This window comes from Gastrolobium bilobum, unplaced genomic scaffold (genome assembly GCF_033153095.1).
Source record: "Gastrolobium bilobum isolate Gb01-03AN ecotype WA unplaced genomic scaffold, APGP_CSIRO_Gbil_v1 utg14936, whole genome shotgun sequence".
Classification (NCBI taxonomy): Eukaryota; Viridiplantae; Streptophyta; class Magnoliopsida; order Fabales; family Fabaceae; genus Gastrolobium; species Gastrolobium bilobum.
Window position 1 is genome coordinate 511,501 of NW_026898693.1, and position 25,028 is coordinate 536,528.

Below are 25,028 nucleotides of genomic sequence, written 5' to 3' on the forward strand. Positions count from 1 at the left end.
CATTTCTGGTAATAAGAGCTTATTCACTTCCCTTTGTACCACTGGTTCATTTCCCACTATTACTATGGCCAATGGGTCTCTGGTCCAATCACGTGGGATTGGTACGGTTATTCTTTTACCCCATTTATCTCTGGATCATGTTCTCTATGTTCCAGATTCTCCTTTTAACTTACTTTATGTTAGTCATTTAACAAAATACATTGATTGTGTTGTTTCTTTTACTAAAACCTCTGTCATCTTTCAGGATCGGAGTTCGGGGAAGGAAATTACCAAAGGATGTGAGTCTCAGAGCCTCTATCAACTGTTTCCTTCTTCTTCAGCCTGCTCCACTGTGTATTCTCCTCTTACTACACATGCTCGTCTGGGTCATCCTAGTCTTACATCTTGACAATTAATACTAAATCAAAGGCAAAGTCGTATCCTACTTCCAAGTTGGACATGGTTGCAGTATTTTCTTCTTTGGAGGCAAAGTTGTGGCATCAGTACCACACGTGCGCAGCGTGTTGAAACCAAAGTTGATTGGTTGCTGAACCTGTTGGTGGTGAACAAAGGTTGAACTGAAGCTTTGAGGTAAGCCTTCGGACCTTGGGTGTAATTCCCTTGATTGTTCCACCAAGCCCTGAAAGGGTAGTGGTAATTATAGTGTATATAAATGCAATGAAATAGTGTAATGCTTTGTTATACGTATGTGTATGCATTTGGTGTGGCATAGGATGGTGTTTCCCTATATGGTATGTTGCATGACGATGTGTAAATCATACTTGGTAGTTTAGCTGGCCAGTAGGACTATTTACATCTGAGTTTCCTTAAGACAGCTTGAGAGCTCGAGGGATTTCTCATGGAGATGTTATTGCACTTTGCATAGATATGTATTTATTGCATTATTATTGTTATTGCTATTACACTGATATGGAACTGTGGGGTGGAGAGATGCTCCAAGGACCCCTGGTTTACTGGATATATTCGTATATCTCACCCCGTGTTGTGGGGACCCCCTTTCAGGTAAGGAAGCTGCAGGAGCCTCTGATGGCAAGTGGCCTTATTTGCATTAGATCACGCATGAAGAAAATGATGTTTTGAGATCATACATGTTATTTTGTAGATTTACATGTATAGGATTGATCATTGATAGCATTGACGTATGTATATCTCGTTATATTTGATGGACTTAGCCTATGATCATGCCATTGGATATCTCTTTTGTTGATGAGAGCCAAGGAATGATCATAGCCTTTTGTAGCTAAGTTTCCCGTTATGTAATTAAACTTGTATTAATGCTATTTACTTCAAGGTTATGAATGCATGATGAATATTGGATTGTTGAGCTGGAAATTATATTAGGTACCTAGTGCTAAATTGGAAAATGTTGAGAAAACAAATACATCATGTCCGGTTGACCAATTTTCATACCCAATGTGATGGAATTGGACTTTGATTTCTCTATGGCAGTTGTAGACATTTCTCTTAGCTTTCCATAAAGACCAAAATGATGTAATTTGAGTGAGTATAGCTCAAGTTATGAGTGGAAAACTATGGGTAGGTTAAATGACCTTGTTTTGGGTCACCCAGCCCTGTGGATAGCGCCTGGGGCGCCATATTCACGCTTGGGGCGCCAAATTACAGAACTAGACAGTAGCATCCACGCTGAGGGCGCCACTCCCACGCTGGGGGCGCCAACTTTCTGTTTTTCCACGCTCTGGGCGTGGATTACACGCTACGGGCGCGGGGTTCTGGAGATTTCGCACGTTTTTCTTAGAAAATGCATAACTTTGGCTACATTTCTCCGATTTGAGCGCGGTTTGAACCTACGCGTAGATAATGGAAAATCCTATAACATAGTAGAAGATGGGAATCATAAAAGAAGTGTAGAATTCATTTGATAATTAAAGAGATGAAGACATTCAACGACGTATTGTCTAATATACGGGAAATATAATATTAAGTTTAGTCCCATTATTCCGCAAAGCAAATATGGTTATGATCACACACTTGGTTATATTAAATTCGGAATGTTTTAAAAGGAAAAATTTATCCGGAATTTAATTGAACCATGTGATTGTAACTGCGCTTAATGTCGTACGCAATGATAACAATCCGGTTCTAGAACGGGGTGTTACATTTTATGGTATCAGAACATTTTCATAGGGAATAACTGTTAGATATTGTTGTGTATGTTTAGTGTTTGATGCTTTATAGTTGTTTTAGTACTCTTTATGATTATTGCATTTGTGATCACTAAGTGTGGGCCTGATCAACTCACTTCTTTGTGTAACATGTGTAGTGACATGACGAGGCACCGAAACAACCCCGGACCATTAAACACCAATGCTCAGCCAGAACCTGTTTTGGCTGCTCTTGTGAGGCCCAGAAGTGGCCGTGGGGCAACGGGCGTACAGCCTGATCCCGTGGCTGAAGCTCCTGCAGCCGTTCAGAGGGAGTTGGCTGCTAGCAGGCAAGCCAATGAAAATCTGTTGAAAAAAAATGAAGACTCGCGGAATGCTATGGCTGCGATGATGACCGAGTTGAGGACGTTGAGGGGTCCTAGGCCCGTGAACCGGCAACCCACTCCTCCTCCTCACACTGCTACGCCTTCCCCACCTCCTTCACAAGAAGAGGGTGTAGCGGGTAACAATGAAGGTGAGGCTAGTCATCCTTCTGGAAGCCACAGTCATCACACAGAAGTTCGTCAACCACGTGTAGAGCACGTTGATGAACATGAAGCGGAAGAGAGGAGATTGACAGCTTTTAGAAAACATAAACCTCCTACTTTTAAGGGGGGTTATGATCCAATGGATGCAGCAAAGTGGCTCCAGGCGATGGAGAAAATCTTCAGGGTGATGAGGTGCCCTGATGCAATGAAATTAATCTACTCCGTGTACATGCTGGAAGGAGAAGCAGAGGATTGGTGGACTAATACCGTACAGCCCCTAGAAGCTGAAGGCAGGGAAATCACCTGGCGGTTGTTCGAGACGTTGTTCTTGGATAACTATTTTCCTAGGGAGGCTAGGGAATAGAAGCAGAATGAGTACAATGACCTAAAGCAAGGGTCGATGTCGATTGACCAATACTTTGCAAAATTCAATGAGTTGGTGAAATACGCCAATTATGGGAGAGCCTTGCCCACTCCAGCTGAAATGACCTCCAAGTTCCAATGGGGTCTGAACGAAAAGATGTCTCGGAAGATGTCAAACTGTGACATTCGAGAATTTAGTAGGTTTGTAAATCAGTGCCGAAAGGTGGAAGAGGTATACAAGGGGTCACAGATCAAGAAGCCTTCTCAGGCCCAGACACCTAGTGCCAATAGAGCAACGGGCTCAGGTTATTGGAAGAACAAGAAGATGTAAGACAAGAAGTTGAATGTGAAGAATCCATTCGACTTATTCAAAAAGCCCGGAACTCAAAAGACTTTTATTGATAGGGGACCTCCTCCCAAGTGTAAAGGTTGTGGTAAGGAGCATAGAGGTCCGTGTTCTACAGGTGAAGTCATTTGCTATAAATGTGGAAGGTCCGGCCACTACTCCAGGCAGTGTCCTCAGAATGAAGTGAGGACTATGGAAGTTCAAGCTACTGTTGTTCCTATCTCTGTTGTTCCACCTATGCTAGAGACTCAGACGGTTGGTAGAGTATATACCATGGACCGTCAACAATTGGAGAAGGCTCCGAATCTAGTGAAAGGTACAATTTATATTGATAATATGGATGTTGAAGTGTTTTTTGACTCAGGAGCTACACACTCCTGTATGTCCGATTTTATGGCCGTTGGGCTAAATTTGCAAATGTACGACATTCGCCCTCCAATGAAAGTGGTTACTGCTACTGGAGAGGAGTGTTATACATCCGTGTTGTGTAAAGATGTTGAGTTCAAGTATGAAGGCCGAGATTACGTGCTGGATTTTATTTGTTTACCTATGATCAACCTTCAAGTTATCTTGGAAATGGACTGGTTGTCAAAGAAATGTGCTATGATAGACTGCTGTGGTAAAAGGATTGTGCTTGCTGCTGATGATTCTGCTACTAGTTCTTCCCCATATCCATCTGTGTTGCAGGTTAGAAAGGCTTTGAGGGCCGGGGCATTGGGATATGTCTTTGTGGGGGGTTTAGTAGGCGGAAGTCATGAGGAGATTGTCACTATTTCCGTGGTGAAGGAGTTTGTGGATGTGTTTCCAGATGAAATTCCGCAACTTCCGCCTCATAGAGAGATTGAGTTCACGATTGATCTATTTCCTGGTGTAGGGCCTATCTCTCTGGCTCCGTATCGGATGTCACCACCGGAATTAGCCGAGTTAAAGAAGCATATTGAAGAGCTTTCGGCTAAGCAGTTTATCAGGCCAAGTGTGTCCCCGTGGGGAGCACCAGTTATATTTGTTAAGAAGAAGGACGGTAGCATGAGATTATGCACTGATTACCGCCAGTTGAATGAGGTTACCATTAAGAACAAGTATCCTCTCCCTCGCATAGACGATTTGCTTGATCAGTTGAGGGGTGCTTGTGTTTTCTCAAAGATTGATTTGAGGTCGGGTTATCATCAAATCCGAATTAGGCAGGAAGATATTCCGAAGACTGCCTTCCGATCTAGATATGGACATTATGAGTATCAAGTAATTCCATTTGGACTCACTAATGCTCTGGCAGTGTTTATGGATTACATGAATCGCATATTTAAGCCGTTTCTGGATCAATTCGTGATTGTGTTTATTGATGATATCCTGATATATTCCAAGAGTATGGAAGAGCATGAAGGTCACTTGAGAACTGTGTTGCAAATTCTCAGAGAGAAACAGTTGTATGCAAAGCCTTCTAAATGTGAATTTTGGCTTTCTCAAGTGCAATTTCTGGGTCACGTTACTTCTGCTGATGGAGTGGCGGTTGATCCTAGCAAGATAAAGGCAGTTATTGATTGGGAGAGACCCAAGACGGTAACGGAAATAAGGAGTTTTCTGGGTTTGGCTGGTTATTACCGGAGATTCATTAAAGAATTTTCGGCCATGGTGTTGTCATTGACCCGTTTGACCCGAAAGGATACTCCATTCATTTGGACGCAGGAATGTGAAGAATGCTTTCAAAGCCTTAAGGAGTAATTGACAACTGCTCCGGTGTTAGTACTTCCCGATCCGGAAGGTGAGTTTGAGTTATATAGCGATGCTTCTAAAAAGGGACTGGGTTATGTGCTGATGCAGGATATGCGAGTGGTAGCGTATGCATCAAGGCAGTTGAAACCGCATGAAGAAAATTATCCGACCCATGACCTTGAGCTTGCTGCAATTGTTTTTGGATTGAAATAGTGGAGGCATTTCTTGTATGGAATGAAAATTGCAGTATTCAGCGATCACAAGAGTTTGAAATACTTGTTTGATCAAAAGGAGCTAAATATAAGACAACGACAGTGGACCGAGTTCCTAAAAGACTATGATTTTGAATTGAAATATCATCCTGGCAAAGCTAATGTTGTAGCTGATGCACTGAGCCGTAAATCTGTGAACTTAGAAAGCATGATGATTGGAGATTATGATGTGATTGAGAGGTTTAGATATATGCAATTATCTAAAATCTTTCCATGTAGAATTTGTGGCATCGAAATTACAAGCATTGAAAATGAACTGATGACCAGAATTAAAGAAGCTAAACTGCAGAATGAAAGTGCTAAACGACTGAAAGGTCAGAGTGGTGTATCCTGCAATGATGAGGGTATACTATTATATCAGGGTCGTATTGTTGTACCTAGGAAGTTGGCGGAGGAAGTAATGACTGAGGCCCATAAGGGTCAATTCACAGTTCATCCGGGAGCTACAAAGATGTATCAGGATCTAAAGATTAGTTTCTGGTGGCCTGGTATGAAGAAAGACATTGCCGAATTTGTCTCTACGTGTCTCATTTGTCAGAAGGTCAAGATTGAGCATCAAAAGCCTTCTAGTATGTTACAACCTCTGGATGTTCCTGAATGGAAATGAGAGAGTATCTCCATGGATTTCGTAGTGGGACTACCGCGAACACAGGCTAGTTATGATTCTATATGGGTGATTGTGGATAGATTGACAAAATCCGCACACTTTTTGCGAATTCGGGTAGATTTCTCTGCTGAGAGATTGGCTAGGCTCTATGTGAAGGAGATTGTGAGGCTTCATGGGGTGCCTGAGAACATTGTTAGTGATCGGGACCCGAAGTTCACTTCTCACTTCTGGGGAGCATTGCAGGAGGCTCTTGGCACTCAGTTGAGACTGAGCACTGCTTATCATCCACAAACGGATGGTTAGACTGAGAGGACCATTCAGACGTTAGAGAATATGCTGAGGGCTTGCACCCTGGAGCAGGGTACTGCATGGGATCGATATCTCCCGCTGGTTAAGTTTTCATATAATAATAGTTTTCATGCTAGTTTGGGTATGGCTCCCTACGAGGCCTTGTATGGTCGCAGGTGTAGGACACCTACTTGTTGGTCAGAGGTTGGAGACATAGAGCAGTTTGGATTGGATTTTGTTCAGGAGACTACTGAGCAGATCAAAATGATTAGGGGTCGTCTGAAAAAGGCTCAAGATCGTCAGAAAAGTTATTATGATCTCAAGCACCGGCCTCTAGAGTTTGAGGAGGGAGATCATGTATTCCTAAAGCTGTCACCGGTTACAGGTGTTGGACGAGCCTTGGGAGTGAGGAAGCTGAGTCCGAGATTTATTGGACCCTACCAGATTCTTCGTAGGGTAGGACCGGTTGCCTACTAGCTTGCCTTACCTTCACAATTATCAAATTTGCACGACGTATTCCATGTTTCTCAGCTGAGGAGATATGTAGCTGATCCTTCTCATGTGGTTCAACCTGATAATGTTGAGATCCGGGAGAATTTGAAGACTCCTGTTGGGCCACTAAAAATACTCGAAAGAGATGAGAAAAAGCTAAGAAATAAATCTCTTCCTATGGTGAAAGTCCAATGGGAAGGAAGGACGCATGAAGAGTCTACTTGGGAGCGGGAATACGAGCTTCTCTGGCAATATCGTGAGTTTAAGGACAGGTACGTTCTTGATTTTGCGGCCAAAATAGCTAAAAGGTGGGGTGACTATAATAGCCCTAACCTAATTAATTAGCAAATTACATGTAATTAAATAATTAAGCATGTTTTAGTGAGTAAAATTAAGTATAAGACTTAATTAAATGAATTTGAGTCACTTTGGAGTTAAAAAGTGTACTCAGTAAAAATTAAGGGGTATAAATGGGTACAGGCAAAAGTGCCCAAAATTTAAAAATAAAATTGTAAATATTCCTAGAATAATATTCCAGACTTTTGGGTGAAGTTTGGTAATTATTTGAGTTGAATAGATAGACTAACCAATACCCGCTTAAAGTCACTTAACCTATGTTAAGTGACTAAGACACCAAAAAGAGAACCCATTTCCCACCCATTCCCGTCGACAGCCAGAGAGAAGGAAGGGAAGAAAGGAAAAGAGAGAGAAGAGGGAAGGAGAAGAAGGAAGGGAGGAAGAGCAATCCCCCACCGATTGGAGTTATTCAAAAGCCTAAACCACTCTAAATCTTCCCCTCTTTCATAATCTAAGCTTAGTTTTGAGTGGGGAGCATTGTGGAGAGAGATATTTCCTCTCAAAAATTCGGCCATTTGTGAGATTTTGGGAATTTCTACCTCCATGGGAGCTTGAGGAACGCTCCTTGCTTGGTTGGGCAACCATTGGTGGTAATATTCTACCCCTTGAACCTCATAATTCCTTGAAATTGCATAAGTTAGGGTTTATGAATAGTAAATTGGGATTTTTAAGAAATGTGATTAAACTAGCTGTGATCTAGGAAGAATGGAGCTTAGTGTATGTTATGAAAAATGCTAAGAATGATGATTAATCGGTGAAAATGAGCTTAGATAGTTATATGATTATACTTTGAATATTGCAAGAATATGATACTTGGTTGTGAGTTTTCTTGCAATTATGATCAATGGTTTGGCTTGGTTGATTGATGATTGTGTCCTTGTCATGTCTAGGATTGAGACATTTGGAACAACCGTGAGTGATCAACCATTAGAGCAAGCTATGAAGCTTGATTAGCTCTTTGGAATAGGTGAGCTCATGCTAAGTTAATATGTAGAGTTGATGTGGTAGTAATGGATATAAGTAAATATTCATTGGATAGTATGATTGATGCTATGGCACCTTGGTGTAGGTGTGTTTCTTGTAAGTCATTGTTGAAACCAAAGTTGATTGGTTGCTGAACCTGTTGGTGGTGAACAAAGGTTGAACTGAAGCTTTGAGGTAAGCCTTCGGACCTTGGGTGTAATTCCCTTGATTGTTCCACCAAGCCCTGAAAGGGTAGTGGTAATTATAGTGTATATAAATGCAATGAAATAGTGTAATGCTTTGTTATACGTATGTGTATGCATTTGGTGTGGCATAGGATGATGTTTCCCTATGTGGTATGTTGCATGACGATGCGTAAATCATACTTGGTAGTTTAGCTGGCCAGTAGGACTATTTGCATCTGAGTTTCCTTAGGACAACTTGAGAGCTCGAGTGATTTCTCTTGGAGATGTTATTGCACTTTGCATAGATATGTATTTATTGCATTATTATTGTTATTGCTATTACACTGATATGGAACTGTGGTGGAGAGATGCTCCAAGGACCCCTGGTTTACTGGATATATTCGTATATCTCACCCCGTGTTGTGGGGACCCCCTTTCAGGTAAGGAAGCTGCAGAAGCCTCTGATGGCAAGTGGCCTTATTTGCATTAGATCATGCATGAAGAAAATGATTTTTTGAGATCATACATGTTATTTTGTAGATTTACATGTATAGGATTGATCATTGATAGCATTGACGTATGTATATCTCGTTATATTTGATGGACTTAGCCTATGATCATGCCATTGGATATCTCTTTTGTTGATGAGAGTCAAGGGATGATCATAGCCTTTTGTAGCTAAGTTCCCCGTTATGTAATTAAATTTGTATTAATGCTATTTACTTCAAGGTTATGAATGCATGATGAATATTGGATTGTTGAGCTGGAAATTATATTAGGTACCTAGTGCTAAATTGGGAAATGTTGAGAAAACAAATACATCCTGTCCGGTTGACCAATTTTCATACCCAATGTGATGGAATTGGACTTTGATGTCTCTATGGAAGTTGTAGACATTTCTCTTAGCTTTCCATAAAGACCAAAATGATGTAATTTGAGTGAGTATAGCTCAAGTTATGAGTGGAAAACCATGGGTAAGGTTAAATGACCTTGTTTTGGGTCACCCAGCCCTGTGAATGGCGCCTGGGGCGCCAGATTCACGCTTGGGGCGCCAAATTACAGAACCAGATAGTAGCATCCACGCTGAGGGCGCCACTTCCACGCTGGGGGCGCCAACTTTATGTTTTCCCACGCTCTGGGCGTGGATCTCACGCTACGGGCGCGGGGTTTTGGAGATTTCGCACCTTTTTCTTAGAAAATGCATAACTTTGGCTACGGTGCTCCGATTTGAGCGCGGTTTGAACCTACACGTAGCTAATGAAAAATACTATAACATAATAGAAGATGGGAATCATAAAAGAAGTGTAGAATTAATTTGATAATTAAAGAGATGAAGACATTCAACGACGTATTGTCTAATATACGGGGAATATAATATTAAGTTTAGTCCCATTATTCCACAAAGCAAATATGGTTATGATCACACACTTGGTTATATTAAATTCGGCATGTTTTGAAAGGAAAAATTTATCCGGAATTTAATTGAACCATGTGATTGTAACTGCGCTTAATGCCGTACGCAATGATAACAATCTGGTTCTAGAACGAGGTGTTACAGTTAACGTAAGGAGAACAATATGAGATGAAGTGGATGGAACCATTATGAATCACAGGAATGTCAAATCTCAACTTCCTGGCACCAGTGGTGAAACTTTCTTCCCTTGCTTTCCATACACCTTCCTTGTGAAGGTAAACATTGCAATACAAAATTGTAGACCAACCATCTTTTGGGTTCTCACAGAAAAAAACAGCATGCAATCATCTGAGTCGCATTCAAAAATGATTTACTATGCTAAGAACAGAAGTAGTAGCTATGCTAAGAACCTCAAGGCATTCAAGAAGTCTCACCTTCCTTACATTCAAGGTCTTTAGCCACCACTGGTGAGTCGACTGCACTAATGTGTTCGATTCAAAAATTAGAGTAAATATCTTTTGGGTTCCTAACAAAAAACACGATTCTCACTTTAGTTATTTATAAAAAAAAAATTAGTTAGTTGGTCCCTATAAAATTCAAAGGTGGTCCATTTTAGTTCTTTTGAGGAACTAATATAGGTCTTTTTGAATTTGTGAGGGACCACGATTTCAACTAAATGTGTCCACTTTGAATTTCTTAGGGACCAACCGACTAATTTTTTTTTGTAAGAGACTAAAGTGGAGACCGTGTTTTTTGTTAGGGATCAAAAATGATATTTACTCAAAAAATTATAAATTCAATGTAATTTTGAAATTATTTTCCAACCCAATACACTTAGACTCGCCTTTAATGGATGCGGGACTTACTGCTATCTTTTACTGGCCATTAGGATGTAAATAGATTAGATTAGGTTTTGGCTTAAATACATAAGACTTGTATAAAAAATCTTGGGTCTGACCTGGCCTATTAGCCTATGTAGGCTCCAAATTACAAGTCTGATCTAACCTATTTTAGAAAATAAAAGTCTTGATCTAAGCACGTCTAAGCCTATTAAACATTTAACAATTAAAAGAATAACTAAAATAACATTACTTTATTATTCAAAATTATTAAAATAATAATTTTATTTAAAATAAATAATATGATATAGGTCGGCCTGTAGGCTTATAGGTCCGACATGTATAAAAAAGTCTATGACCTATTTTCTAAATAGATTTTTTCAAAAACATAAACATGTTTTATTTTACTATTTATAATAGGCTAAATCTGACCTAATATTAGTCCCGCATTCTTTATAGGCGAGATTTATATGGGATTTATCTGCGGACTTAAATACATTAGGTTGAAAAATAATTTCAAAATTACATTGAATTCATAATTTTTTTAATCAAACGTATTAGTACGGTTGAAATGCCAAACTTTCATCCAAAATAGAGGAATAATTAAAAAAATAAAAATAAGAAGGAAGAACTAAAAGCCACAAAGACAAAAGGCTCCTTATGTTTGAAAACCAATATTTAAAAAAAGAAATGAATAATTTCATGTATTATTTAAGGGAAAAATGTCATTTTAAATAAGAGAAAGAGATAGATAAAGGAAGAGAGAAAGTGGACAAAAAAATATAAAGGTATGAGTCACATCTCTTTGTGAGAGTGCAATAACATAAGTTGTGTCATTTAAAAAGATCAACACTTTTTCCATTATTTAATATGATATAATATAATCGTGTTATATGAAATAATTTTATTACTTTATATTTCAATATTTTTTATCTCTCATTTCTCGTCATCAAAAAAAAAAAGTGTTAACTTAAGTCTATTTTATGAAAGGTTTGCCAGGTCGATCACAGGAGCGGCTGTAGAGACATAGCATTGCAAGCAAAATCAAATATGCAACATAACAAGCATTGGAAATTGAACTGGCCAAACAAGCTGACCGAAACAAACTTAGTATAATGGTATAAATGGTTGTAGCCTTGTAGGAATACATCTTTGATGTTGGTAGTAAAAGTTATCGGAGTGCGTTAGCGACAACTGGGACAACTAGGTATAAAAAGAACGGAATTCAGAGACATAGCCTGACCAATACCTTAGGGAGTGTTTCTTTCAAGTTTTTGAAGAGGATTACCGGTAATACTTCTTTGGTAAATGTAATTACCACGTTTGGTAGAAGGAATAAATTACGATTCCCGGATATCCAAGGATTACCGGTAATTTGATTTATAAAGAAAAGTCACTATTCAGATTACCAAAAATAATATGATAATTCGGAATACCAAACAGAATACCAAGTAAAGGGAAAGCATAACAATAAATTTTGAGACAAAAATACCCCAATACACATAAAAATCTAGACTCAATCTATCAATTACAAAAGTAAAAATAGTTTGGGGTTATTTTTGTAAAATAACCTCATATTCCAAGTCATATTTTGTTCTAAACCAAATATGGAATCTGTAATTTTTACCCAATATTCCCGGTAATATTTTGGCGAACCAAACACCTCTTTCGTAAGATTCCAAGTAAACTCAATTTTTATTGTATTCCCATTAATCATGATTCCCGGTCATCAAAAAATTTCTCTTGTACCAAACACACCCTTAGATTCACCGATGATGGTGATCTGGTGTCTTGGGAGATGATAATTTTCAGAAAAGGGAAGAACTACTAGCTATCTCATTGGAAGCACTAGAATAAAAAATCAAAGACCAACATAATGGAATTGACAAACTATAGAATCACCGATATGGGCTAAAATGGCTGAAAATGGGCCTTGTTGGGCAGCCCTGAGTTGAAGATACTCCTTATACTCATTATTCTCAATACTTGGTGCTTGAGACTAAGTTGCATTAGCATAATTCTTTGGAAAACCATGCAGAGAATAGCACCGGTCCTGAGTATGTCTCAGGTAGTTGCAATAGGAACCTATTTGGGAACCAATTCCGGCTGATGCCTTTGGCACGGGAACTCGTAGCAGACAATCAATAAGCATGGTTTATAGTTAGATCCTTGACACGCCATATTTATATATAGAGCAATAAGTAAGTTTGTATGTTCAAGAAGACATCCACAGGAAATGAAAATGGACATTACTTACCCAGGAAACAATCTGTATTTTGTAACTGCTGGCCCAGTAAGAGCTAATCCATTTGTCTTGAAAAGAGTCATTATGTCATGCACATAACCACTTGTATTCACAGAAGCACCAAGAGGACCCTCACTAGACATCACCAACATATCACTTCGCTTTGCAATTATAGTCTGCAAAATTAGAAATATTGAAAAAAGAAAAAATAAACATTAATCTGTGCACTTGATGAAAGTTGAAGAAAATATAGTTACAAAATTGTCTCTATCTATATTGAAACCCATCAAAAATTATGTGCAAATTTGTGGGGCGTTGGTAAGACAATGATTACCTGGCAGCTTTAACATCGAATAAACTCAAATGTTCTCTAGTAATTCAATTTCCCTGCGCAACCTATGTGAGATGCCATCAATATCCAAAAGCTCCTGCTTTTTAGATACAGAAAGAGGTATTTTACTGGCAATATAAAATGATAAAACATCAGGCTTCTTAGCAAGAGCATCCATGCTTGGCGCCCCCACAATTTGTTTCCACATATCTGCAGATTATGAACACAACTATTAGATTTTACTGAGATTAGCATTTTTAGACGGTTTCACAATAAAAGAGACAATTTCAGACATTAATTTTATTTGACATTTTTAATTCATTACCAAAGTTTTCACCTGAAAAAGAAAAAATCAATTACAAAATATATAAAACATGGTACATAGGATGACTTTGACCGATAACCCTTTTGGGACTAAGTGTAAGTGGATAACTTAACAAGACCAAAATTGAGATTTATCAACAAAACACACAGAATTAAGTACCCAGTTATCAAGAACAGGTGAGGCATCCGATTAATGAGATTAGCAAGGAATGCAATTGTTGATAGGAAAATAACACAGAATTAAGTACCCAGTTATCAAGAACAGGCGAGGCATCCGATTAATGAGATTAGCAAGCATTGAGAACAACATCACCCCAAAATCTGAAAGGGACATGCCCATGAAGTAAGAGGGTCCAAGTTGTTTCAATCAGGTGTCGGCTTATGCATTCAATAGCCCCATTTTGTTAAGGGGTATGAGTACATGACATTTGGTATAGAATGGCATGAGAGACCATAAATGTTTGAAATTGATAAGATAAGTATTCATGCACATTATCACTACATAGTATACAGATAGGGACACCAAATTGAGTGAAGATTTCATTATAAAACTGTTGAAAGATAGGAAACAGCTCAAACTGATTTTCCATTGAAAACAACCAAGTACAATGAGAGTAAATCATCGATAAAAGTCACAAAATATTTGGACCCCATTAGTAGACACAGTACGACATAGCATGACGACTAACTCTATTGGTTTGGACTAATTTTTCCCTTAAACCCAACCCGATGATTACACCCATAGTATGCATCGACATTATAAGGCCCTCTAGTTGACCAGAAAACTAGATAACAACATTGCCAAGGGCTTATGATCAACAGATTCTCTATAAGCCCAAAGGAGATACTTTATAAATGTGAATTTCATATATAATGTTCAGTCAACGTGAGGATAAAAAATATCCAAAAACAAACATCAAGATACGGACAAATGCATAGGTTGGTTAGAATTATACTTGTGGATGTAGAAAAATTGTTTCTGGAAGTTTTAACACATGCATGACTTCTTCATAAGAATTCTCCATTCAGATCGATATTTGAATTTTAAAATCGTACTGACCAACCACACACAGAAAAGAAAAGTAAGGCTTTATTCAGGGAATAATAGTGATATTATAAATATGTAAACCCAAAGTTTTAAACATTAAATAAATGGTTAATAAAGAGGTAGAAGATGCAAAGCAAAACTACCTATAGCCCTTTGTGCAAGCCAATAGGAGTCAAACGTACGATATACCCAATGAGGCCAGAATGCTTTTGAAATTCTATGTGATGAGTAGGCATCTATATTTTTATGACACCTACTAAGCTCTTTCCCTATGGAGAACTGTTTTCCAGAAGTGGAACAGTTCCCAATTCTTGAATCCAGATTCTCAGCATCTTTTCCATGGTCAGATAGCAATGATCTTAAGATGTAAGAGTCATTTAGGTTGGATCTAATTTCCTGCTCTGACTCATACGTGAATTTATCATCACCACTGCTTGATGATTCATCCAAGTCATGCCCATAACTGGAACAAACGATTGATTGGTGGATTCTCCTTTTCTTTAGAGAAAGTTCACTCTCAAAGCTCTCTTCTGAATCATATTCCCCATTTTCAGACCGACCTACTTTAACAGGTGAATACCTTGAAGGCAACACACTTGAGGTGGCATGGCTACGGGGCAGATTACTTACCTGTGTTAATTTTCCAAAAGCACCCCTTGGAGTTCTCGATGGTATGTCTTCCTCAATAATTTGGATTTCTCCACAAGTCTAAGAAGAACCACCCCAACCAGACAAAGAAACAGGAAGAGATAGACAAACAGAGTCATCAATCATTACTTACATAGCCAATGCTTATGAAGAGAAAAACTGAACTAAAAAAAAGGCAGTAAGCATGATAATATTCTAACCACTCCATCCACATCAATCCAACACCTTCTTAGGCGAAAGCGTTGCTGTCCGCAGGTAACCACATTCAGTGAACCATCCTCTAGATGCCCATATTGTCGAATCTGTAGAGATAGGTTTGGCAAGTAATGTAAACAACTAGACCAATTCACATTGATATCAGACTATAGTAAGAAAACTCTAACTTGTAAACACATATGATTTTTTTATTTCCCCCAACCCACCCCTCCAGGGTTAAGGGTGGTGGGTTTGCTCATTGCTGCAGCAAAATCAGATCTAGCATAAAAAAAATAAGATGTAGCTAAGAAATTAATTCAGCTCTAAACATTCCAACATCCTCAGCGGCATCAGACAGGCTTTGCAAAAAAAACATGGGGCGTGACAAAACTTTACCGACATAAACTTTCTGAAGCAAATGGGATTGTAAGGAAGCTAGGTGGGATTCACATATTTTTCTCTCTCTTTCATTATTTCATTTTCTCTCTCCTTTGTTGTGTGTAGAAAAATAAAGTTATGTTATGCAACATAACAAACATAAAATCCTATGTATATATACATATAATTTGCACTTTCTTTACTAATTTAATATTATATTTTAATTTTAAACAAGTTTTTATTATTTGTTAAAATAACATCAATCTTATCACTTTGAAAATTATTATTTGTTAAAATAAAAAAGCATGATCTCAGAATATGAACAGTATATATCATAAATATATTATAATATTAAAAATATTAAGACTAGCTTGCAGGCTTTTTAAAGCGGGCTTATGTCTTAATTTTTAAATGGATTTTTCTAAAAGCCTAAATCTGTCCTAATAGAAAATTGAGCAGGTCAGGCCAGGCTGTAAGCCCCTGATAGGCCTTCAAGCCCATTTACACCCCCTCGTTAATGCGGGCGCATAGATATACAAATGCAAGTGTAAATAATTCAATATGAGTTTGTTATAAATAGCACATCAATTCAGAGGAAATACCTCTGCAGTTGTCCCAATGCCTACTGAGTCCATCCTACGATTTCCAGGATCACCGCCAACTTGAATCTGGAAGAAGCATGCACAAGCATATCATATCCATGTATTATAATAAAAACTAGAAGATACTCAAGGCATGATTAATAACGAGCAGTTGTCATAACAAGTTCACCTACCGCAGCAATGGTGTAAGGAACATTGACTTGATTCAAAGCTCTCTCAATAGCAGCCACAAAATTGGATCCAATAACTCTCAGGGGAAGAGTAGCCCCAGGAAAGAGTACAACTCCTGAATATTACAAAGATCAGTCTATATTCTTTCTATAAGTGAAAACTTACAGAAAGGACATAAGAGTAAGAAGATAAATCCGATTAGATGACAATTTTCCACCTCATTTTATGCTAGAAGTATTTAATTTGACCATTTTTTCAGGAATGTATACAGAGCCAAATTAAATTGGGCAAATAGAAAATGAAAAAGGAGGCTGCACACACAGACCACAACAATGCAAAACCACAAAGTATCAGTTTCGTTAATCAAATTCAAGAGATAGAAAAACCAAAAAACACCATGCTAAAATCCACAAAGGAGATGACGTAAATACCGTCCAGGCATAAAAGAGGAAGGTTCAATACAGCAACACCATCCAAGAAAGCTGTCCTGTGGTGTTTCTCTTCAAAATCTAGACATGCAATTAATATAGTGTAACATCAAACAATCTAGTTGGAAACCAATGTACAGTAGAAAATGAGCATATACCCATCGGCAGCCAACTACATCCTTTCCTAGAGGGAGAGAAACAACAGACCAAGTATTATTAAGCTGAAGTGCTGAAATTTCATTTGCCATAGCAGCCTGCCATTCCGGTAGTTTAGAAGCTTCAGAATAGGAAAAAGGCTCAAAGTTGTTTGAAACATAATTAATAAAATAAGTATAAGATGAGGACAATCTATGGTATGAAATAAAATTGGAAATAGGATGAGTGGTTGAAGAAGTGCAAACATAATCAGTAAGGTGGACAGGTAGGTGACGAATTCGTTGAGGTCTCAAGGATGTGGGATGTGGTGGATGAATATCCGAAGCAACAGGTGAAGTTGAGGAAGGATTGGACGAAGAAGGTAAGGATGAAAGTTCAGTATGGAGAGGAGCCTGAGGTGAGGATAGAGCAAAGGGAAAGATGTTTTCAAAAAAGACAACATCACTAGAGATATAAATGGAATGAGACTGTATATCAAGAAGTTTATATCCTTTGTATCCAGGAGGGTAACCGAGAAAAATGGCAGGGAGTGCACGGGGAGAGAATTTATTACAGTTTTTAGGAAATGTGGAGCTGTAACAGAGACAGCCAAAAACACGAAGATGCTCATAAGAAGGAGGTTTATGGCAAAGAATCTCGAAGGGAGATTTGGAAGAGAGGAGGGGGGATGGGGTTCTGTTGATCAAATAAACGACAGTGGTGACACAATCTTGCCAGTATTGCAAGGGAACTCTAGATTGGAAGTGTAAAGCTCGGGCTACATTGAGGATGTGTTGATGCTTTCGTTCGACAACAGAGTTCTGTTGGGGACGGTCTACACAAGAATAGAAGACTTGAATGCCTTTGGAGGAGAAAAAAGAGGACAAGTGAAATTCAGGGGCATTATCGCATCGGATAGACTTAAGGGAGACACCATACTAAGTATGAATTAGCTCGTAAAATGCAGGAAAAATGGAAGAAAAATCAGATTTATTTTTCAAAAATTAAGTCCAGGTAAATCGACTGGAATCATCAACCATTGTTAAAAAATATTTAGAAACCTCGATAGAAGCAGTATGAAACGGTCCCCAAATATCAATGTGTAAAAGATCAAAAGGTGAAGCAAAAAGTTGAGGATTTAAAATAAATGGAAGTCTTTTTTGTTTGGCAAGGGGACATACAGAACAATGATGTGAAACAAGCATATTATCATAAAAACGCAAAATATTTTTCATATTATTCAAAAATGAAACAGAAGGATGACCCATTCTTGAGTGCCATAAAAGGAGGTCCTTAACAGTTAAAGAAGAACAAAGGGGGAGGGGGACATCAACAGAAGGAAAAAGAAAATTAGTGTTGAGAATGTATAAATCTCCACATCTTTTAGCAATCCTAATCATCTGAGCTGACACATTGTCCTGGAGAAAACAACAAGATGCAGAAAAGTTAGCGATAACATGAGAGTCTCGAGTTAAAGCACTAGTGGAAAGAAGATTGAAGAAAAAAGAAGGAACACAAAGGACATTTGAGAGAGATAAAGAAGAAGATATAGAAATAGAGCCAGCAGTAGCTGAAACAACCGCTGAAGTCCCATTAGGAAAAGAAACGGAAGAATGGGATGGAACAGAAGATGTAAGTAAATCAGCGGTGGCACAAACATGGTGCTTAGCACCAGTATCCAAGACCCAGCAAGAATAAGGTAAAGAACAAGGTGACTTACCAGTGAAACTAGCCACTGAGGGATATGACTCTAACGGAAAGGGTGACGGAAGACGACGCAGAACTCTGTTGAAGAAGTGAAAGTAACAGATTATACTGGGTAGGGGTGAAGGCAAGAGGAATATCCGAAGCTGGAGGATTAGGGTTTGAAGGGGAAAAAGGTTTGGGAGAGTGTTTTGGGTGAGGTGCAGCGGATTGGATGGAATGGGCCTGCTGGGTGGGTTGAAAGTTATTGGGCCTAGGGAGTTTGGGTTTATATCCAGGTGGGTACCCGTGAAGTTTGAAGCATTTTTCACGGGTATGGCCAGAAAGGTGGCAATAGGTGCAAAGGGGACGTTGACGACGTTGGGCGGTGGCGGCCATGGATGCCAGAGGAGAATCAGTAATGGAGACAAAATGTAAAAGAAGGGTATCCGAAATAGCAGGAAAGGGCAAAGAAATCGATAATTGGCGTTGATGTTCTTCCTTGAGAATCATAGAAAACACCTTTGCAAGAGAGGGTAGTGGATCAATCAGTAGTATCTGAGCACGGGCAGTAGAGAAGGAGTCATTAAGCCCAATCAAAAACTGAAGAACATGGTCCTGCTCCCGTCAAGAATTTATTTCACGGAGAGTACCGCAGGTGCATGCAGGGAGGGGAAGATAATCTTGCAACTTATCCCACAGAGACTTGAGCTTGGCATAATAACTATTGATGTCAAGGGGACCCTGACATAGAGAGGATATTTGTTGTTTTAATTTAAAGATCCGAGGACCGTTCGCCTGAGAATACCTGGTTTTCAAGTCATACCAGACTTCATAAGCATTTGAGAAATACAAAAGACTATCAGCAATGTCTTTGGAGACGGAAATCAATAGCCATGAAATGACCATGGAGTTACAACGATTCCATGATGAAAATAAGAGATCAGAGGTAAGGGGACGATGTAAAGAACCATCCACAAAGGGCAGCTTATTTTTCGCTGTCAGGGCGAGAAGCATGGCACAATGCCAAGAGTTGAAATTAGAACCAGAGAGAGTGGGAAACGAGGATCAAGCCATGGTGATCACCACTCTACAAAAAATAAGGGCTAGAGGAGTCATCCATGGAGGCAGAGGACCCAGATGAAGAATCAGTGGGTGTAGGGCGATTAGCAGTGTCGCGAGCCATGGAAAAATGCTAGAAGAATACTACTGATACCATGTTAGTTACAGAGAAACAAAAGCATGAAGAAGAAACTGAATATTCACATTGTTATTGCTTATCAGAAAAGTACAAAGGAGACCCCTTATATCAGCAAGAGGGGATAACCGAATGACAATGAAAACAAACAACTATCAGAGACCATACACGTGGTATCAATAACATCAGAGACCATACACGTGGAATTACAATACTACCAGGAATTGTATACGTGCTAACAGAATTGTGCTAACAAAAATAACAAACTAAGAATATAAAAATGCAGTATAAAAGAGAAATATTTCAAAAATATTGATTAGTTGCAATTCAAATTGAATCAACTAAATCAAATATTTCCACAACCAACCAAATCTGAATGGAGCTTGATTTGTTGATTAAATAACCATCATTAAGCCACCAAATCAGCGCCCCTGTCATCTTTGATGATGTCCAAAGATCTCCTCTTGATACTTGGAATTTGATCTTGATAAGATACTATCAAGATCTTGACAATGACACTGAAGGCCCAAATAACAATTTTGATTTTTACAAGTGACTTGCCCATCGTAAGCCTTGTAAAGATAAACTGAAGGATTGTTAACAATACACAAGAGTAGTTATGAGAATCTACTTGCACTTCGTTTGTTTATTGCATTTTTTGTTTGTAATTCTGTGCTTTATATGTTTTTTTTTTTCACAAAATGACTTCCTTCAATCCTATAGCCATGATTTTGAGTCCAAAACCTCTAGATGGTACAAACTATGAAGAGTGGAAAATAAATTTTTGATATTGTTCTAAAACATGAAAGCTAAAATTTGTCTTGATAGTACAAGGGCCATAACAACCTGCAGATGATGCTTCTAAGGAAACAAAGACACAATACTCAGATTGGAAAAGGACAAATATGGTAGTTCCCTATTATGTTCTTGTCAGTCTTTCCAAATACTTGCATAAGCAAATGTACATGGTTAAGAATGGAGTAGAGATGTTTCGGACTCTTAATAACATGTTTGTTATGTCTAGCAGCTCTGCTAGATAGAATGCAGTCAACACAAATTTTGCTAAAAGTCTTGTTAAATCCAAGGAAAAATCCAAGGGTGGTAACAAGAACAAAATAACTTGGTTATCGGTTGTCAAACTAGTTGCTATGAAGAAGCCGCAAAGTGCTTCAAGTGAAAACTGAAGGGACATTGAAAGAAAAATTGCCCAGAGGTGATGAAAAGAACCAGACATGGGCATATTAAGGCCTGATCAGTGAATGAATCATTGATTCAGGAATCACTGATTATGTTTGTTACGCTTTGCAGTAGTTCAAACATGGCATACTTGTCAGCAGTGGACATAGATATTTTAAGCTAGAAAATGGGAACTTGTATCTGCATTAGCAGTAAGACAAGTTATTTAAAAGACTATGGTATTGGGTGACTGTTTATTTGTTCTGGATTTCAAAGGGAATTCAATTATTGTTAGTTGTTTTTTGGTTAAAACATGTTTTGACAATACAATTGATTTCTCAGTTACATTTCGAATTTCATCTTCGTTTTGTTCTGGTCATATATCCATTGTATATATTATGTTGAATTGAAAGAATGATGAATGAGAATATTCACCAAATGAAAAGTATTTTTGGCTTTTATGATTGAGTCAGATTACTTCAAATAGGAAAAATGGTTTAGTTAAAAGAGGGACTGAAAGTTCAAGAATCTTTTAACTAAAAGCTACATGTTAGTCCTATTTGGAAGGTAAAATGGTCAAGCAATCCTACAAGGGGCCAAAAAGATTTGCGCAACTATTCAACTGGAACTGGTACATACTAATGCATGTGGACCAATTAGCGCTCAAACCAGAAAAAATGATGAGTACTTCATTATATGAATGTTTACTCTGGATTTGGACAGATGAACCAAGTGCGCCATAAGTCTAAAGCTTTTGGAAATTTCCAAGAGGTTTAAGTCTGAGGCAGAAAAACATGTAGGTGTTCTAATCAAAACACTTTGGTCTGACTAAAGTGTTGGCTACCTGTCTGGTAAGTTCAGGTCTTACCTGATTTAAGAAGGGATAATTTTCGTAACTGTCAACTCTAAGAATGCGTTAGTTGAATGAAGTTGCAGTATGCGAAAATCAAACATTTATAGACTTGGTGAAGATCATGTTCAGTTATTCATCTTTGCCAATATTGTTCAAGGGAGATGCCTAAGAAAAGGAAATGTACCTTCTTAACTTGGTTTCGTCAAAGTTTGTTGTAAAGACACCTAAAGAATTATGGAAAGGGTGCAAGCCCAGATCAAACCATATTCGGATTTAGGGTGCTACGACACACGTCCTACAACAACAGTAAAATAAAATGGAATGGAAGAGTACATATCTTTTGGCTACCCTAAGAGAACTAGGGATGATTTCTTGTTTAGTCATAAGGACAAGATAATCTATGTGAGCACTCACATGATTTTCTTAAAGGAGGACTAGATGAAAAATTATAAACTCTTAAGTAAGGTTATTCTTGATGAGATTTATCTAAGATAAGGAATTTCCAGAATCTCTAGAAGCTTCATCTACTGTTCCCTTGATTGTTCAAGACGGAATAGATATATCTCTAGGTGAACAAACAAGAGAACCGTAATTGGAAATTCAACATGATAATATATAAGTGAAACTAGTAGAAATATTAGTATCACATGTGGAGGAACAATATCAAGGATAAGCGGATCCTCAAGAAATTGAAGATCCACAATTTGACCCACTCTTTGTTTTACCTATAAATACACAAGGTCTAGTGCAGTACATTCGTAGTGGGAGAGAACCTTGTTAACTCTCAAGTTGTCTCTTGTTGAATGACATTGATCATACTAGTTACGATAATGCACTAGAAGATATTGTTGATCAAGTGTTGCTCAAACTATGAACAAGGAGATGAAATACTTGTATTTCAATCCCGTTTGGTCCTAGTAAAGACACCAAGAGGGGTAAAACCCACAAGGTGCATGTGGACATAAAAGGCAAAGAGAGGATGGACAGGAAGGTGAAAACCTTCAAAGCTAGCTTGGAGGCAATTTTTGCCAGACGTCATGCTTGAGTCTATCCAAATTCTCTTAGTTGCTATAAGTCTCAATTTAAGATTTCATTTTGGGAGTTGGATGTCAGGATATCTACATACAATAACCAAAAGGGTTTATAGCAAATGGGTAGGAATACATGGTATGCAAGTTGTGAAAGTCTATTTCATAGAATTAAGCAAGCATCTAGGTCTTGGAACATCAGTTTTGATCAGGTTATCAAAATTTTGATTTTGAGAGAACCTTGATGAATGATGTGTATTTGTATGTAAAGGATCCAACGGAAGATAGTAGTTTTTCTGGTACTTTATGTAGATGATATGCTCCTTATTGGAAACAATGTGGAGGTAATATCAAGCATAAAGAGTTGGCTAAGTTAGTGTTTTGGTATGGAAGTAACGGGGAAGCCAATTATATTCTTGGCATAAAACTCTTATGAGACTGGAAGAATTATAAGAGAAGAATTATAAATTCTCAGATATGGAATTCATCTTCCTAAGGAGTAACCAAAAACTCCTAAGAAGGAAGAATGCATGAGCAGGATATCTTATGCTTTGGCAAAGGTAGACTCATGCATATCATGTTGGGCGTTAAACCAGACATCTGTCACGCAGTGAGAGTAATTAGACGGTACCATTTTGAACCTAGAGGAATACTAGATTGTTGTTAAGCATGTACTCAAGTATCTTTGGAGAACGCGAGATTATATGCTAGTATATTCTAGTGGGAGTCTTGAAAAGCTGAGTTTTCACAAATTCAATTATTTCAAGTGGATATTGACTCAAGAAAACCAACCTCGAGCTATGAGTTTTACTCAATTAGGATAGGAATAGAGGTGGACCTTGTAGATCCAGTTACTAAGAGTTTACCTGAACTTGTGTTCAAGAGGCATGTTACTTCTTTGGATCTTAGGAGGATCCCAAACTTACATTAAGCAAGTGAGAGTTATTGGTTTCTTTGTGCTCTTGGAGTAAGATGATGAAACAATGAAATTATTTTCTGAATTTCATAAATAAGATTTTATTTATTTATTTTGCGCACTATTTACAAACATCAAGGTCCAGATCAAATTGTGGAGTATATGATCATATGGATACGTTCATGGAGGACATGATCATAGGTTCTCGCAATTGATGAATGGAGTCACATCTGTTAAATAAAGTTGGGCACTTTATTTAGGCTGCAATATTTTATTAAATGGTTTTGTCCGAATCATTGTAAAATATTGGTGTGAATTAACATTCACATTGAAATGATCAATGAGAGATTTGATTAACGTTGTTTTTCTGTCATAAGGTATCAAATCTCTAGTTAACTATAGTTATGAGATTGCTCTTAATCCTGAGTTTATTATAAATAGGTAATCAAATAGTTTTCATTCTTTGATTTACCAACGAGTGAGGTTCGATCTATTGACGACCAATAACTCGGTATTTTGGGAGTGAGATTATTTGATTATCATCAGTATTTATGAGATAAACAACATGGAATTTGTAAGAAATGTCCTCGTGATATGTTTCAGTACTTGGATATTAGAGACACTGGCCAGTTGTAATGACCCAAATTATGTGATCTTAAATTTGAGGGTAATGATGATGACCTTATGGTCATAAATAGAATGATAATGAAATTCTAAGAATTTTGATACCCATATTGAGGGTATTATGCACAGATATATTTTCATCTGTTAATTTTGACTACTGACGTAATAACAGTCAGTAGAATAGCTCCAAATTAGCAAATTATAGTTAGAGAGCTAATCTAATGATATAAACATCATGAATGAGGTTAGAATATGATTTGATGAAGATTGATACCCATATTAGGGTATTTTTCAAAAGTCACTTCTGTCGGATATTTTGTACTGCTGTAGCAGCAGCCGGTAGAATCCCGGAACGAGAAAAAGATGAGAAAATAGAAATAAAGACCAATATATGCCTAAAAAGTCATAATTAGACCAAAATTTTTAAAGTTAGAGTCTTGGGTGTTTCATGGTAGAAATTTGATAACCGTTTAGAGAAAAATTACACCGGGTGTCATTAAATGACAGAAAGTCACTTAATGACATGGCGAAAATCCTAAAAATATAAGAAGACTCTTCC

The 25,028-nt window shown here is 37.9% G+C and overlaps 1 pseudogene; it reads right to left on the reverse strand.

The window, feature by feature from the left end:
* Positions 1-12,739: 12,739 nt before the first annotated feature.
* Positions 12,740-19,583, reverse strand: LOC133318446 (uncharacterized; annotated as a pseudogene).
* Positions 19,584-25,028: the final 5,445 nt, after the last annotated feature.